Source organism: Sus scrofa, chromosome 2 (assembly GCF_054392235.1).
Source record: "Sus scrofa isolate SSC_HxYL_T2T_F1_AM1 chromosome 2, Sscrofa_HxYL_maternal_Yorkshire_Landrace_v2.0, whole genome shotgun sequence".
In the NCBI taxonomy this organism is placed as follows: Eukaryota; Metazoa; Chordata; class Mammalia; order Artiodactyla; family Suidae; genus Sus; species Sus scrofa.
This window is the reverse complement of record NC_139384.1, coordinates 119,761,055-119,778,536: the sequence shown is the minus strand read 5'-3', so window position 1 is coordinate 119,778,536 and position 17,482 is coordinate 119,761,055. Positions and strand designations below refer to the sequence as shown.

The 17,482-nt window shown below is 35.3% G+C and overlaps 1 protein-coding gene across 2 annotated transcripts in view; it reads right to left on the bottom strand.

Moving 5' to 3' along the window:
• The window catches only part of MACIR (macrophage immunometabolism regulator), a 790,687-nt gene that overhangs the window by 260,412 nt on the left and 512,793 nt on the right, over window positions 1-17,482 (bottom strand). For both annotated transcript variants that reach the window (XR_014838456.1, XR_014838457.1), the window contains one exon: window positions 13,882-13,953. The gene's annotated coding sequence lies outside the window, so the exon portion shown is untranslated. The remainder of the gene's footprint in view (window positions 1-13,881; window positions 13,954-17,482) is intronic.

Below are 17,482 nucleotides of genomic sequence, written 5' to 3'. Positions count from 1 at the left end.
CTGTATAGCACTGGGAACTATATCTAGTCACTTTTTTGGAGCATGATAATGTGAGAAAAAATAATGTCTACATGTACATGTGACAGGGTAACCCTGCTGTACAGTAGAAAATTGACAAAACGCTGTGAACCAGCTATAACGGAAAAAATAAAAACCACTATTAAAAAAAATATTTTCACCAATAGGTTGGTTTGAGTAGGGAACAAGATCCACATTAAACCAGTTATAGCAGCAGATCTCAAATCTAGAAAGCAAACTATTCCCTGAAACTGACTTGGTGATCATATCAATTTGATGCTCTTAGAGGAATAAAAGCCAACAAAAGTAGAAAGCAGAACTAAGATATGGGAGAAACTAGAATTCTAATAATGATTTCTGACTACAAATTCAGCTGTACACTAGGACTTTTTTGTAGCTGAGCCAGTTTGCTTCAAGCCAAATGGGTCAGATTCTCTGTTATTTAAAGGAAAAAAAAAAACCACATTTGGGCTACACAATTTGAAAACAAAGGCTCTTGTAATCTACTCTATTCCACTGAAAGATATATCTACTCTATCGAGAGACATCACCTATCAAATGCAAAACATCACTTTTAATACAAGAAAGAAATAAAATATTATAATATTCATTTTAAAAAGAGAAAAGAAAAATTACAAATAGATGTCTGAGCAAGTTAACTGCCTTTCTTATCTTTGAGCAATTCTTTTTATTTTTCTCTCAAAATCTAAACATTTTCTGAAGTATCAATTGTAACTTAAACTTTGCCTGATGACTGCCATAAAAATTTAATATATAGATTATTTAATTAAATAGAGTCAGGAGCTCAGAAAGGGGGAGCCCTTATGTCTTGTAACAACAGCAGGGCCCAAATGGAAGACGAAAGACTCCTCTCCTTTCCTGGCAACATGTCAGCCACTGAAAAGCCCTTCCAGCTTCCTTTTCCCCTTCATTAAAGCTTCATTAAAGTTCTCCTTCCCCTGCCATGGCTGCAGACCCTGAATTGAAATTCTCCACTAATCCTGAATAAATGCATCTTTGCTGGAGAAATATCTGGCAGTCTGTTTGGGGCCACACTTCATATACTTATTTATCATAAATTATGGATCTACTATGTTCTCTATTTGGGAATGAAGAGTTGATGAGACATATCACCAGTATTCAAAGGGATTATATTCAAATAGGAGATAAAGCAAAGAATAAAACAGAAGACATTCTATTCATGGTTCTTGATTGTTTTAAAATAAACTTGATAGGCATAACACAAAGTGAAAAAATAGTATCAGAGTTTTATAATTAACTAGTGAAGCAGATTCTCCCACCTTTTTTTTTGTTCCATTTGCAAGCCCTGATAATATAATTAAGGTTGGGCAAAAACATGTTTTGCTTCATTTGGGCCAATATGATGGCTACTACAGTGAATTGCTTAGATCATTCATCAATTTCTTCTAGCAAAGTAGCAGGGTCATGGTCATGACTCATATTTTTATTAGGACCAAAAGTAGAACCAACATAGGTTAGGGTCACAACTTGAATTAATATCAAAATTTCCTTTTAAATGTATAACAAAATGCCAATATTAGCATGAAGCAAGAAAAGTCACAACTTTGAACCCATGTAAAATCTCTCTCTTTTAGTACTAGCACACCAGGAAACATGTAAAATATCTCTTTAAAATGTCTACCCAGGTAATAATTACAAATGATATAGACAAACTTTTAACGCAGAGTTCTCTGTTTATCTTCTTTAACCTTGAGAGTATTTCATCCCTTCCCCCTAAAAAACCTGTCTTAACTATGTGCATATCACACATAAGCTATTTGTACTAATGAGAATGAAGTATAATACAATACTCAGAACTTTTAAATTCAATTAGATGTATTCACTTCTCAAAGATGGGCAAATTAATCGATCTTACTGAAGCTCAATTTTTTCATCCATGAGGAGAGTATAATAATAAGTGACCTGATTGGCTGGGGAAAAGAAGTGAAATATGTAAAGCATTTATTAGCAAAGTACTCACATACCATAAGCCCCGACAAAATGGTGGCTAAAAAGTAAAATACCAAACCAACACACAATCTTAGAAGAGGGAAACTTTAGCCTAATAATTGAAAATCCTTTGTGTTACATGAATTGTACACGTCTGTATTGGTTTCCTATTGTTGCTGAAGAAACTTACCAGAAGCGTGATGTTATAAAACAATACAAATTTATTATCTTTAAGTTCTGAAGGTTAGAAGTCCAAAAAGGGTCTCACTGAGCTAAAACCAAGACACTGACAGGGCTGCATTCCTTTAAGAGGCTCTAGGGGAGAATCATTTCCTTTCCTTTTCTAGTTTTTAATAGGCTACCTTCATTCCTTGACAAAACAGCTTTTCATGCCACAGCCACAGCAACCCTGGATCCAAGCCCAATCTGAGACCTACACCGCAGCTCGTGGCAATGACAGATCCTTAACCTACTGAGTGAGGCCAGGGATCGAAGCCCCACATTTGAGGATACTATGTCGGGTTCTTAACCACCTGAGCCACAGCCAGAACTCCTTGACTAGATTTTTATAAGCTTTTGTTTCATGTATTAGTTCCCTGACTCTCTGCATAAAGCAAACCTAAAAAGTATTTGGAATATAAAATCTGAGTGTCAGACAACAAACCTGTAGGTAATAATAGCATGTATCTGTGAGGATGTGAGGGGTAAAGGTGAGAGAAGAGACATTCTCAAAGAGAGTGTGATTTGTGCTTCTTAATATTTTAGAAAACTTGACTCAAATTATGGTTTTAAATGATATGAATAGTTTGGGTGAACTAAAACATAGATATAATTTTAAAAAAATCAATTCAATTCTGCGTAAGAAGAGAGTGGGGTAAATACATTGGGTTTGAAAGCCAAAAGCCAGCAGAAAAGCCAAGTGCCAAAAATGTTAGAATTTGGAGAATAGATTAAAGCCCTCTTTCTTGCTCACCTGAGTATGTCTGTGTATAGCTTAGCACAGATTATAATTAATTTTGGGAGGCCATGAACCTATTTTTCAGACACAAAATTCTACATGATGTCTGAAAACCCAAAGTTGCAATTCTGCATAATTTTCAAGTGATTCAAGGGGCCCAGGGAAATCCATAAAACTTTGGTTATAATATTTTGTCAAATGTTTAAAAAAATTCTCATAATATTAACACTTTGAAATAGACATATTTATCAAAATGTCCCTTTATGCTCGATGTTTTTAATGTCTTAAGAAATATTTTCATACAAAATAGTATAAAAATATGCTTCTGCAGTCTAATTGCTTTAAAATTTTATGTTTTCCATTAGTTCTATTGTTACGGCAGATATCCAGCAGCCCTGCACTGCAGCGTATCAGCTCTGGCGACAGCCCCGTGGCTGTAGTGTACCAGCTCTGGCAGCTCTGTGGCTGCAGTGGATCAGCTCTTTTACCCGACGAGAAACCAAGCGAGCACTCGGAGAGTTGGAGAACTCAGGTTTATTACTCCTGCGGGCTCAGACGAGATCGGTCTCCAGAGTCTGAGCCCAGAAGAAGGGTTTCACAAGGCTTTTATGGGCTACGTCTTCCGGGTCCATGCTTGGCTAGTTGGACGGGAGTGACGTCAGGCAAGGTAGTAGATGGGAAACAAATTTACAGGAGCAGATGTGTGGGGGAGGGGTGGTCGGGACAGTTGGCTGGACTTTGCTTAGTCATCATGGCCGGGGTCTCTCCTTTCTACATTTTTATTGGGACATTTTCTCCTACACTATAACTTCCATAATTTATTTTTGTAGAGGGTTACACTGTTTCTTTTTCACATGAAAGGCAACTGCATTAACAACATTTATTGAATAATCTGCCGTTCCTCCCATACGGTACATCAAATACATCAAGTTAACATTTAAGAATGAATTTGCTTCTGAGCTCTTAGTCTGTTTTATCCACCAATCTTCATATTATTTTATTTTTTATTGAACTATTGGACCATTACTCTTTCACATGAATTTTAAAATCAGTTGGTAAAATTGCTACAAAAATTATTTTTGTATTATAATTGGAACTGCACTGAATGTACAAGAGTGATTTGAAGGAAAATTGTCACCTTCATAAAATTCACAATCTAATCAATAAACGTAATACATTTCTCCATTTTCCAAGTTTCCTTTTATGCCTTTTTATAACTTTCTTCCATTTTTTTCAAATGTTGATATTATACCCAGCAGCTTTGGGGAATTCTCTTAATGTTTCTGACATCTTATATATTTTTCCTGATTTTGCATTTAAGTGGTTATATTATCCACACATAAGAAAAGACCTTTGTCATTTTTTTTCAGTTCCTTAAACTAAATTTCATTTTTTTTAGATCTCTTAGTGCACTGTCAGGTTCTCCAATAAAAGTACTGAATAGCGGGTGTAATGTGGTAATGACTATCTTATCCCTGAGCTTAATAAAGGGATAGCTTTATCTTTCACCCCTCACATTTCCATAGATTTCAGGTTTACAACACTATGTGGTTACTGTCACTACTTTATCAAACTGATGAATTTAGAAGGAACTGAGTTTGCTCTAATCAAGTACCTCTGGGATACTTTTCCTCGAAACCACTTTTATTTTGTAATCCTGGGTTCTATGCTCATCTATGTGATACTCAAATTGAGACAAGGAGAGGATGGTCCCTATTTAGGCAGAAAGGTTAATACAGAAGGAAAAAATTAGAAAGCCAATGCAACTGCATATACAAATATGTTCTCTAAGAAACTCTGCCAGTAATAAAGCTACTATATTTTATTCCTTCTGCCTCTTGTGTCAACTTACCATTTTTTTCAAAACTAGGAAGAAATAAAGGGGTTGCCTTCATGTCCCCAAAGTAACACTGTACTATTTACCACTAATTATATTAATTTCTCAAAAATCAAATGAAAGACTCTTAAAATTATACAGTGCTTTACAGTTTTCAAAAGTTTCATACCCATGAGTTCAAACAATCCCACAATGACTCCTTTTTCCCCCCAGCCTTATATTGCCCCTCCCCATTTTCCTTCTCTCACTGGTAACCACTAGTTTGTCCTCTATAACCATGAATCTGTTTATTTTTTGTTTTATTAATTAATTTATTGTATTTTAAATGTCTACATTGATTAAATTATCCATTTGTTATATCGTACTCTGTATAGGAAATCACAAAGATATACTGGATCAATTCTTGCACTCCTGGTATTAACTGCATAAAACTGCATGTCAATAGCAGGAATAATTTAAGATGAAATTTACTGTTCTTTGAGCTTCTAAATAAAATTATTTATAAAAATGTTTGGGCTCGCATCTTTTTCAGGTGTTTGATTTCTACTACCAATTCATTGATTATATATTTACATTGACTACATATTCATATAATGTTATATAAATTCATTAATATCTAGAAAACCTTACATTCCATGTTAGTTTTTATCTTTGTCTTTTTTTTTTTTAAGCACTGCACCCAGGGGATATGGAGGTTCCCAGGCCAGGGATTGACTCAGAACTGCAGCTATAGGCTTGCACCACAGCACACAGCAATGCCAGATCCTCAACCCACTGAGCGAGGCCGGGGATAGAACCTGTGCCCTTATGGATACTAGTCATTTCCATGGAGCCACGATGGGAACTGCTCATGTTAATTTTTGATATACAAAGCTTCATTGTATTGTATCTTTACTTATATCTATTATTTATTGAAAACATTTTATTTAAAAAAAGGTTTTTTTGTCTTGCCACAATTACAGTTATTTTACTAATCTTTCAAAGAACACACTCTAGTTGCATTGGCTCATTTTTTCATTTGGTTGATTGTTTTATGTTTTACTGAATCTTGAAAACTCAATTATTTAATGAAAAGACTCTACATTTATACTAGATATATACATGTTTAAGTAATAAATTTCCTTCAAATCACTCATTAAATGTAATGCAATTTCAATTCCAATTCCAAAAAGACTTTTCTGTAGAATAAAACTAAAGTTTACAACAGAATAATAAATGAATACTAAGAAGACTTATGTTAGAAGCAATTAAGATTCAGTCAAATGATCTAGATAACAGTCTCTCCTTGAACTAAGATAAGCAACAAGTAGAGGGATTGAGATTAATATATCATATTCAAAATGAGTAAATAAAAAAAGAAATAACCAATTATTTAGAATAGCATACATACAGAATTTGACCTAAAGTCAATCTTTCCCTATCCAGATCTCTATCAAAAAGATATATGTTCTACCAATATGACTGAAGCATGCATCAGACTTCATTACTGTGTTCACAGATTGACACTCCTCTTTGAAAGAAAAGGATGTGGAATTAAAAGCACTACGTTTTAATAGAGATTGTCAACAGGCCTTGGTATTTTGAGTTAAATTTTACTTCCTACTATATACATACTTTTTTCCTGCTGATTGGATTGACCACAATGAATATGGGACTGCTTTATAATAAAAAGTAAAAATACATTTCAGCTATGAGCTATAAACTCTTGTTGTTTGTTTTTTACCTTTTCCTCCTAGATTTAAAATTATGTTGTTCTGATCCAAATTACATTTGTGTGAAAATCTTCAGTCCATTTGGTAGACAGAATTGATATTCACATCTTAATCCTCCAAAATTGTGACTATGTTACCTTGCACTACGAAAGGGATTTTCAAAATACGATCAAGTCAAGGATCTTGAGTTGGGGAGATTATTCAGCATTATCCAGGTGCACCCAATGTAATCACAAGGGTTTTTAATAAGGGAAGGAGAGAAACAAAAAACTCAGAAAAGGAGATGTGACAATATATTGAAGATTAGAGAAAAAGGGATAGAAATAGAAGGGGGCACTAAGGGAGAGAAATTTAATGATACTACCCTGCTAGCTCTAAAGATGAAGAAACGGTCTAGGAAGCAAGGAATGCAGGCCACCGTTCGAAGCTAAAAAGTCAAGGAAACAGATTCTCCCCTGGAGCCTCCAGAGGACTGCAACCCTGCTGACACCTTGATGTTAGGACTTCTTCCCTCATGAGTGTAAATAATAGATTTGTATTGATTTTAGCCACCAATTTTCTGGTCATTTGTTATAGCAGCAATAGAACACTAATACAGTCCATAATACCAGATGCATAAAGATTATCAAGTTTCTTCACATTCTACAGAAATTAATTTTGACTACAAATATATCACTCAGCTAGGTTATCATGAAATTCAACATTTGTCTTACTCTCTCTGACCTCCTTCCCCATACAATGGTGCCCTATTGGAATAGTGACACCACCAAATGCTGGTGAGGATATGGAGAAACTCTCATACATTGTTAGTGAGAATGCAAAATGGCACAGCCACTTTGGAAGACAATTTGGCAATTTCTTACAAAACTAATCACACACTTACTATTTAATCCAGGAGTCATACTCCTTAGTATCTCTCCAAAAGAGTTGAAAACTTACATCCATACTAAAACATGAATGCAAATGTGGGATGGATTGGGAATTTGGGGTTAATAGATGCAAAGTATTGCCTTTGGAATGGATAAGCAATGAGATTCTGCTGTACAGCACCAGAAACTATGTCTAGTCACTTATGGAGCATGATAATATGGAAAAAAGAATTTATACATGTATGTGTAACTGGGTCACCTTGCTGTACAGTAGAAAACTGACAGAACACCGAAAACCAGCTATAATGGAAAAAATAAAAATCATTTTAAATGAAATAAAGAAACCAAATGTTTATAGCAGCTTTACTCATAACTGTCAAATATGCAAGCAACCATGAGTCCTTCATTAGGTGAATGGATAAACAAAATGTGTACATCCAGACAATGGATAACTACTTAGTGCTAAAAAGAAATGAGCTATCAAGCCAAGTAAAGACTTGAGGAGGGTCAAACACATATTACCAAGTGAAAGAATCTAGTTTTTAGGGTTACAAAACTGTATGATTCCAAATATATAATACAGAAAAAGAAACAGTAAAAAGATCAGTGGTTGCCAGGAGTTTGGATGGGGAAGGATGAATAGATGAGGCACATAGGATTTTTTGGGCAGTGAACATACTCTGTATATAAACATATAGATATTTTCAATAGGGCAATTTCTTTGATACATAACATTCTATTAGAGAATTTCCTATCGCTTCTCGGCCTTTTGGCTAAGATCAAGTGTGGAGAATTTCCTGTTCAAAACGGTAGATTTTACACATGTATTTATGCTTACTTCCTTACAAAAATGATGTTAAGATAATAAAGAGTTTTAAACCACAAGGAATATAAAATGAGGAAACAACAGTGGGCTTTATATGTCAACAAATGTTAGGATATGGAAAGGAAGTGAATGAGTTGTAATAGAGTTAAAAGTCTGGAGAAAACGAAAATGTCAGCATATGTAGTGGGGCATACTGTTAGATAAACCCAGCTTATGCAGAAGAATTCTGGATGGCCTTAGGAAAGCCTCTCCAAGTGGAGAATTTGATGAGTGGTGGGCTAAAAGCAGAAGTATATATCAGAACAATCCTCCCCCCAGACAATCTGTGTCCTCAGGCCTGGACCCCCTACTTTAGACAACCGGGCAACTACTCCTCTGGGAAGAGATGGAGAGCTTCAGTCTTTAAAGAAATTAATCAGAGAAGATTAAAAACATGGGGGAGGCAGGGTTGAGGAGAATAATGTCAATTTCTATTTACTGAACAATGAGGGTTTTCAGCCCTTTCCCCCACTTAAACTCTCATTATGCCAGCAGCCAGATCCTCTAGCAGTAGAGTGAATAGATTTCTGGAGAAAATTATCAGAGAAAAGGCTGACAAGACATTCAGAGGGCCCAGAATGAATCTTCTGGATCTCTGTTAGACCCACTTTATATAAATAACACCTACTCCTCACGCATGCACACACACACAAGCACACACACACACACACAGAGACACACACACACCCTAACATTTCCCATCAATTTTTTAGTGTTAATGCCTAAATTTGAAAGCTTGCCAAGAACCAAAAGAGATTTGAAAAGAGCCTTCAACATGCAAAAGAGACAGCAGATTAAAGGAACTTGGCAAAAACAGAGAAAATATAATTACATAAAAAACATTATCTGAAAGATAAAAGAAGCTATTTCATCCTCAAAACAAAAAAAAAAGTGCATTTTTTTAATGGAGTATACAAAAAAAGAAAAAGCACATGGAAATGTTAAAACAGAATAGCTAAAATATAAGTTTTATCAGAAAGTTTAGAAGACCTGATTGAGTCTATCTTACAGAAAGATTTTTTTCTTTTTTGGGCCAACCCTCAGCACATAGAGGTTCCCAGGCTAGGGGTCCAACCAGAGCTGTAGCTGCCCGGCCTACGCCAGAGCCACAGCAACACAGATCCGAGCCATGTCTGCGACCTACACCACAGCTCACAGCAATGCCAGATTCTTGAGGCAAATATGTGCAAAGAATCAAGATACATCATAGCACTGGGATTCTCAGGCAAATATGTGCAAAGAATCAAGATACATCATAGCACTGGGATTCTCAGCATCAACCAGGAGAAGTGCTACAGAAGTCCGAGGGAAATATCCCAAACTATCATTTTATAACCAACCAAACTATCAAGCAAGTCTGAGAATAGAATGAAAATACTGTTAAATGTGCAAGCTTTACATTCTTTGCATGATTCCCTAAAATATCCACTAAAATGATGTAGATAACCAAGAATAAGGAAAGCCTAAAATTGAGTAAACAGGAAACAAACAGAGATAAAGGGAATATTCACAATATTGGTAAAGAGAAGACTGAGGACAAATTGTGCATCAGGCCTGAAGAATGATGTGAAACAAGTAATGAGATGTACAAAGGAGTTTAGGGTTACTGCAACATACAACCTGGTTGGAGTAGTTGGAGTAGTCATAGTCTGCATAAACATACACCTAGGTGTGCACAGCATAAGTCACTCTGTGCATACAGTGAGACTGGGAGGGCTCCAAGTAAGATGTCTTTTGGGAAGGAAGGAAGGAAGGAAGGAGCAAGCAAGCAATAAGATTATGTGATATGTTTTACCACGTAGAAAGAGGTACCAAGAGTACCTTCCACAGTTTCATGGAAGTGCTTGTAAGAAATTATTGATAATTAGAAAATTTTAAAAGTGAGGCAATTTTCAACTTCAGGAAAACCAAAAAAATCTACATTAATGGAAAGGTAAGCAGATGTATGAGTATGATCCTTGACAAATTAGTTTACAGTATTCATATAATCATTTATATAAAGACTGAACATTAGCTTAATCAAATATTACAATTTAAGTTTATTGGGACAATATTAAAAGAAAAAGAGCATACGCATATGAACTCATTTAATTTAGAAACATGAGGTGAATATCAGGAATAAAACACCTCAAAGAATTGAATGTAGTTCCTCCAGAAACAAGATCTGGGATATGGTACAGGAGAAAACTCATTCTATACTTAATATTATAAATGCTTTTAAATTTTTTAGCAAGTAGATATCACTATTACTTTGATTTTAAAAAATACATTTGCAAAATATGAGTGTCAGACATCAAATGCCAACTGTACCCGTTTTGATTGCAGATTGTGCAAGTATTATTTTAATCTGTTGATACTGCTTTCATTATGTGATCTATGGCATGGTAGAAATTTGACCTAGTAGAGATTCATAATGAGGAAGCTACTTTTCTCAAATCCTAAATGCATCTTTTATTTTATCTTTGTCAGTTTCTTTTAGAAAAAAAGTCAAAAATAAATAGGGCTGATTACAGTTTATTAAGAACAGATGGATAATGTTCTCTTTAGGGGACAGATCAAATATACATGATTGTTTCTCTCTTTTTCTGTCCATCATCTGCAGTGGAGTCTAGAATTGGCAAATATGTATATTCATAATATATAGATTGAAAAATCAAACATTCCTAGACTACAGGTTCAAAATCAAAATGAAGGAATTTTATTTTCCTTCCAGGAACAATAGACAAAATCTTCATAGTTCTTAATGAGATCCCAAGATAATCATAATGGTGTCAAAAGTGAAAAGTTGAATATCTGAATTTACAATAAATGTTTTTCCTAGACCCTTCCAGTTGTTTCTAACAAAGAATGTTGCATCAGAATACTGGGCAAGAGAGGAACAATGCATTTTTGCATTCGTGGGAACATCAAGATTTATTATCAGGATTCCATCACTGATTAATGACATCATAGTGAATACCAAAAGGAAGGAAGGAGAGATTTGTCACTTATTAAAAAGTGTAGTCACATTTGTTTTAGTTTCTTGCTGAAGGTCCAAGGAACCAAAGTCATTACTTTATGAATGAAATATTGTATGCCAGATATTAATAATAGGGCATCTGGAGCTCCCCAGTTCCCCTGGATTATCATCTATGCATACAATTTTGGAAGAGAAATGAGTGAATTGTTTAGGGCTTTGGAATACTTGAGAGTGACAGGATTGCCTAGGGCAAGACACTGGCCTCTTCGGGCCACAAGGTAATTGTGTAGCAGTAAAATTCCCTTGTCTCTAACCTGAATTCCTCTCGATTCCAGAATTATTTTGCTCCCTGCTGTCAATGAGCCAATGGGTAATTTTGGTATGAATATGTATTAATTTTTGCCTTCCATGTGACTCATTTTTGGATGTATTAAATTATATATCTAAATTTCATCAATTAATTTTATTTACCAGAATGTTTCACTGAATACCAAAGACATTGAATTAGTCATATCTAACTACAAATTATAGACACAGCTAATGACTAAGCTTAAGGAAGATGGTTGCGCTCCTTCATCCAATAGCTGGTGCTAATAACATGAGTCATTTTAAGTGTCTGATATATGTAGCTTTGTTAGATAAGAACTTGGAATGAAATGTAATTTTGTTGGGTTAACAGATATAACTGTGCTTCTGGACCACATACCTTCAAATGGGGTTTTTATTAAGTTTTTAGGTCATTCTTATTTCACTTTATAGATGGTTAACCTATTACATTTTGTTTCTCTCTCTCTCTCTCTCTCTCTCTGTCTCATTTTGATTTTATCATTCTGCTAATCTCAGATGACAAAGTACTATGTGCAAACATATGAACACGCCCAGCCATCTGGACAGCCAACTTCCAGTTCTGCAGAGCCCATCCAATTGGTTGCGTATTTGTTATGAGGTAGTAGGATGCTAAGTGGTACTTCACCCTCTTGCTCTTGTTTATTACTAATTAGATGATGAAACAGGCCTCTATAAGAGAGTCATACTTACCAAGTAGAATAGTGACAGCCCATATGGTGGAATGTGAAGGGCACCATAATTTGTGAGGGAACTAATACCTGCTGAAAAATAACTCACAGAATACCAGAACAAGAAGAAACCTTAAATTTAATCTGGTCAAACCTACCATCTGATAGTTTAATTCCTTCTGGAATTCCCTATCAGTAGTTGTTTACCATCTTCTTAAAAGTCTCTCATAAATTTGTGGGGTCAAAATTGAAATACAGCAAGTTTAAGATTAATGAGAAGTATAGAAGTTGAGAAGATAAATTTTATAGTAAAAGGAAAAAAAGAGAAAAAGTAATTAAAGGTGGAAAGACCAAGAAGTTCACTAGCTTCTGAGGGAGGCCTTATTCTCTGAAGATTTTAGTTGCTAGTTCAATTTGATCTCTTTGCTGCTTCATTCTATACACATTACCAAATACCTAGCATTTGCTAGGATTTGGGGATACAGAAACAATCAATACAATGTTTCTTTCTCCTTTAATGGGCTTAGACTCCGGTTGAGACAAATGCCGCATAAAAAAATCATCTTGCAATGTGAGTAATAAGTGCTAAAACTAAGTACTTACTCTTTTTTTTTTTTTTCAATTTTTGGCTGCCCCATAAATTGAGGCATGGAGCTCCCAGGCAGGGATCAGATCCACACCTCAGTCTCGACCTAAGCTGAAGCTGTGACAACTCCAGATCCTTAACCCGCTGTGCTGGGTCAGGGATCAAACCCTCAGGAGATCCACCAAGTACTTAACTCTTATAGGAGTAAGACTAAAGGAATTCCCAGCTTGGATGATTTTATGGAGTAGGTGAAAATATGATCTGGAATATTGGAGACATACTTGGCTAATGGACAAAACAGATGGATTAGGTGGGTGGAAGGCTGACTGAATCCTATTGTGATCAGAAGCAAAAAATCTACAACATGATGAGTAAGTAGTCCAAAGTGAGATGTGGCTATAACTTCAGTATCTGGGGAAAAGATGGGGGATGATGCTGGGAAGGTAGTAGAAGCTCCAGTCAGAAGGATATATATATCCATCTACTGTGGAGATTTGAGGATTCCAAGGTTAAAGCAGCAGCATAAGAGATACTTGGACCAAAGCATTTACAGTAGAGAGAGCCTTACATTAATTACCTAGAACAGGATTGGTCAGGTAACTGAAAAAGGAAATTAAGGAAAACATACATACTAACTTAAATGTTTCACTTTTTGTGACAAAACACAGTAATTATCCAATTTTTTGATGTAGAACAAGGTCTTTTCTTAAAATAAGAATCTGATTTTAATTCCCCATTTTCCTACTTTTCACTAGCTATACAACAAAATTATAATATTCCTACTGTCTTTTAAGTAAGAATTTTTAAATGCCAGCAAAAAAACTCTACGTTTTACTCCAGTTGTTTATATTTGGCTTGCTCACACCTAATTTGACAGCAAACATGGTATGTTTAGCAAATCACCTTTATCAAGACTTTCCGGAGCATTCTAATTAGTTACATGGAAACAACTCTCTTTTCACACTCACACTACATTAACTCATATATTATCAAGCAAATTAAATAATCATAATAATAACTGACACAACTGGTTTGGGAATACACTGTGGTAAGAATGTAGCCAATTGATAGTAGAACTGTGCAAACATACCAGACAAGTAGAGAAGGTTAGCAACCTGTTAGCCCTGTGTGTTCAGCTGGTCCTAGGCAGAGGATGGCATTTCTGTGAATAGAATAGAGAAGGTTAGCTATTTGTAGGAGTTGGTTAGGTGCACAATGAACAATTCAGTATCTGCCTTGAAAACCATTTTCTTATCTCCCCTCCATATACTATACATTTAGGCATTTCAAAGACTGGACCAGCCTTTTCAACCACGCATTTACATAATGTTCCTATCAGGAGAAATAGTAATTTCAAAGATATTTTCCTTTAGGGATTTTTCAGACATACTAGCAATGCCTCATTAGATCCCTAAACATATAAGAAATGACATTTGGGTTCAGATCAGAGACCTTGTTGTCCAAAGCAGTTCCGTATCAAGGGAGAATGACTCTCAGTTAAAAATTTAAAAAAGCATTTACATAGGATGCAAGGAAGGCAATCAGATTTCTAGTGAGTCAGAGCCACTTGGGAAAGAGTCACTACTGTGGTACATAAAGGTTTTCTTTGCCTCGCTCCTGTGCCAAACTATCTTTGAAGTCAAATATACACCTCAGAGGACCACAGAATGATAAAGAATGCATAACTACTGAAACTTTAGACTTTTGATAAAGGCCACAAAGTTCACATGTGTTCCAAATCCAACCACAATGATAATTCTTCACAATCTTAGAATGGATACTAGTGGAAGATTTTGGTGGCAGATATGCCCTCATTACCCCCACAAATATGCTCACTAGGTAAGGGGTAAACCATGAGGAAGCTTTGTGACCTGTACATTGGTACACAGCACTCTCAAAATTGTATGAAATAAGAAGAACCTGTATTTTAGATTCTTTAGGATCTATAATGTAACCCTTCAACCACTGTTCATTTCTGAGTCAGTATGGAAAATGTTTCAAAATAGTGTTATAAAATAGGCCAAGATTTTTAAATTATTCTGCAGGCAGACATAGTTCATTTAAAACTAACCTTGACAACTGTTAAAGAGTAATGTAAAAGAAAGCAAATTATAAACACATATATATTTAAAATATAATACATAAAACAGATATTTTCATTCTTTCATATAAAGAATGCAAGAAAATTTAGGACAGCTAATTTGCAGTATATAAAATATGATTGTATCAAAACAGCATTTTAAATCATTTGAATTCACCAGATAAATTAATAATGATTCTTCACAAAGAAGTATAACTGAATTTTAAAATAAAAAAATTAAATTTGTCTTGCTACTCACTGCAGTTATTTTTGTGATGGTTGTAAACTATACAATACATGGAGACCCATAAATGACAGTATATACACATTTTAAACTGAGGTATGAAAACTCTGGCATTTATAACTAATGCCCAATGTCTGGCACACACACCGTGAGTGTTCCTGTTTCACTGTGGATATGATGTCCTGATGTAATATTACATATTTATCCTACCATAACAACTGAAACTAATAGTTAAAGAAATAGATTAACTGTGTATTTAGGTAAAAATACTTCATTCGAAGGATCCTACGTTTGTACTTCCATCAGGTAATAAATACATATCTAACATATTTTTTCTTTTTTTTTTTTTTTTGTCTTTTTGCTATTTTTGGGGCCACTCCCACGGCATATGGAGGTTCCCAGGCTAGGGGTCCAATCAGAGCTGTAGCTGCCAGCCTACGCCAGAGCCACAGCAACGCGGGATCCAAGCCACGTCTGTAACCTACACCACAGCTCACGGCAACACCGGATGGTTAACCCACTGAGCAAGGGCAGGGACCAAACCCGCAACCTCATGGTTCCTAGTCGGACTCGTTAACCACTGCGCCACGACGGGATCTCCTAACATATTTTTTCTATAGCATATATGATTCTCTTATCAAAAAACCTTCAAATAGGAATGGATATGATTTTGATTTAGTAAGCTAGTAAGTCATAAAGTAATTATAAACTCACAAACCTGGATTTTTCCATATTCTAGAACTGGATAAGAAGCAATACATCATGGAAAATAATTACATGTCACATGCTTAGCCAAAAGTGTCACTGATTTTTGTTAAAAAAAATAAAAGAGCTTGCCATAATTTTAAGAATACTAATAAAATATCTACTTAGCACCCATGAGTAGGAGTATTTTAATTATTTTTTAAAGTAACCTATCCAAATTGGTTAAAGCTTTCAGATACTTGATGCTCTAATGCTTATCCTAACTGTGAGATGCTCTGGAGCAGACTGACTGCTTTTTCATTAAAGGAATCCCTAAGCCTAGCTCAGTTCTGACACACTTTAAATATTCAATAGAGCAGACTGGCCACATCTCATCTGAAAGTTAATGAATATTATCTTTCCCCCTTTAAATGAAGGAAATTTTTCAAAACAAGCAGGAATGATTTAATATTTCTGTTCATCAGAGATGCTTGGAAATTTTCATAAAATCTTTGTGGTAGCTTCTAAGAGTATCTTTCCCCAGTTATAGAAATTTTAGATGATTAAAAGGAATTCTAACCATGGGAACTATTTGAGCAAAGTGAGCAAATTAACTGGCGGGAGCACAGGATCCCTGTTGGGATAGGGTTAGGTAAGCTAAGGTAGGTGAGGGAGGTAGGCCAGGCCAAGATTGCTACCACTGATTGCCAGTCTTGATCATAATGTTTAGACCTTACTCCAGTTTTCAAGCATCACAGTGCCATAATACTGTAGTATTGTAAAAGATGACTCTCCCAGCAGTATATAAGGTCCCCAAGCAAATGTAGGGTAAAAATAAAGTAGGCATGAGAATGGGGAGTTGAAGGAAGAATGTAGTGTGAAGAAAAATGATTTTCTCAGGATGCTGTAGCAAAAGGAGAAAGAATTTTAATGACAAGAAAGCAAACAAATCCAAATGTTCAGAGAGCAAAAGTGAAGAAAAACTTGCAGGATTTGGCAGTTAGGATCCTATCATGAATTAAGGAAAGAGTTTCAGCAGACTCAAGATAACAGAGCTAAATAAACAGTAGCTTAGCATACATAATTATGAAGAGGCAATGGTTGTAAATTATAAATCCAAAGCTTTGTCAATTGTGAAAGGATGCAAGACCCTTGTATATTTGTACATTTGTGGTTATAGGGAAGAAAAGTTTGGAGGTGGAAAGACTGAAGATGCTGTAGGTCAAGAAGAGAATGAATGAGCAAATGGTTTGTCACTAGTCCTAAAAAGAAAACACAGCACATTTTTCTCAAACAGGAAAAGAAAGGAAGAAAGATGAATATCAACAAATGGTACTTGTGAAAGCAAAGAGGGTGGACGGGCGAAGCTGTAACTAAAGTGGTGGCCTCTATCCTTTTTGTGAAAGAGAGGGTAAGATTATCTGAGGAAATTCAATCAATTAAAAATGAGATTAAAAGATTGAAGCAATAGGAATTGAGAAAGACTATTACCATGAAATTGAAACATATAACAAGTCTTGCTACTCACAGTGAGTTAAAAAGCAATTAGAATGGAGGCTCCTTAAAAAAACTAGAGTTACCATATGATCCTTTATCCCACTTCTAGGCATACATCTGGAGAAAATTCTAATTCAAAAAGACACATGCACCCCAATGTTCACAGCAGCACTATTTACAATAGCC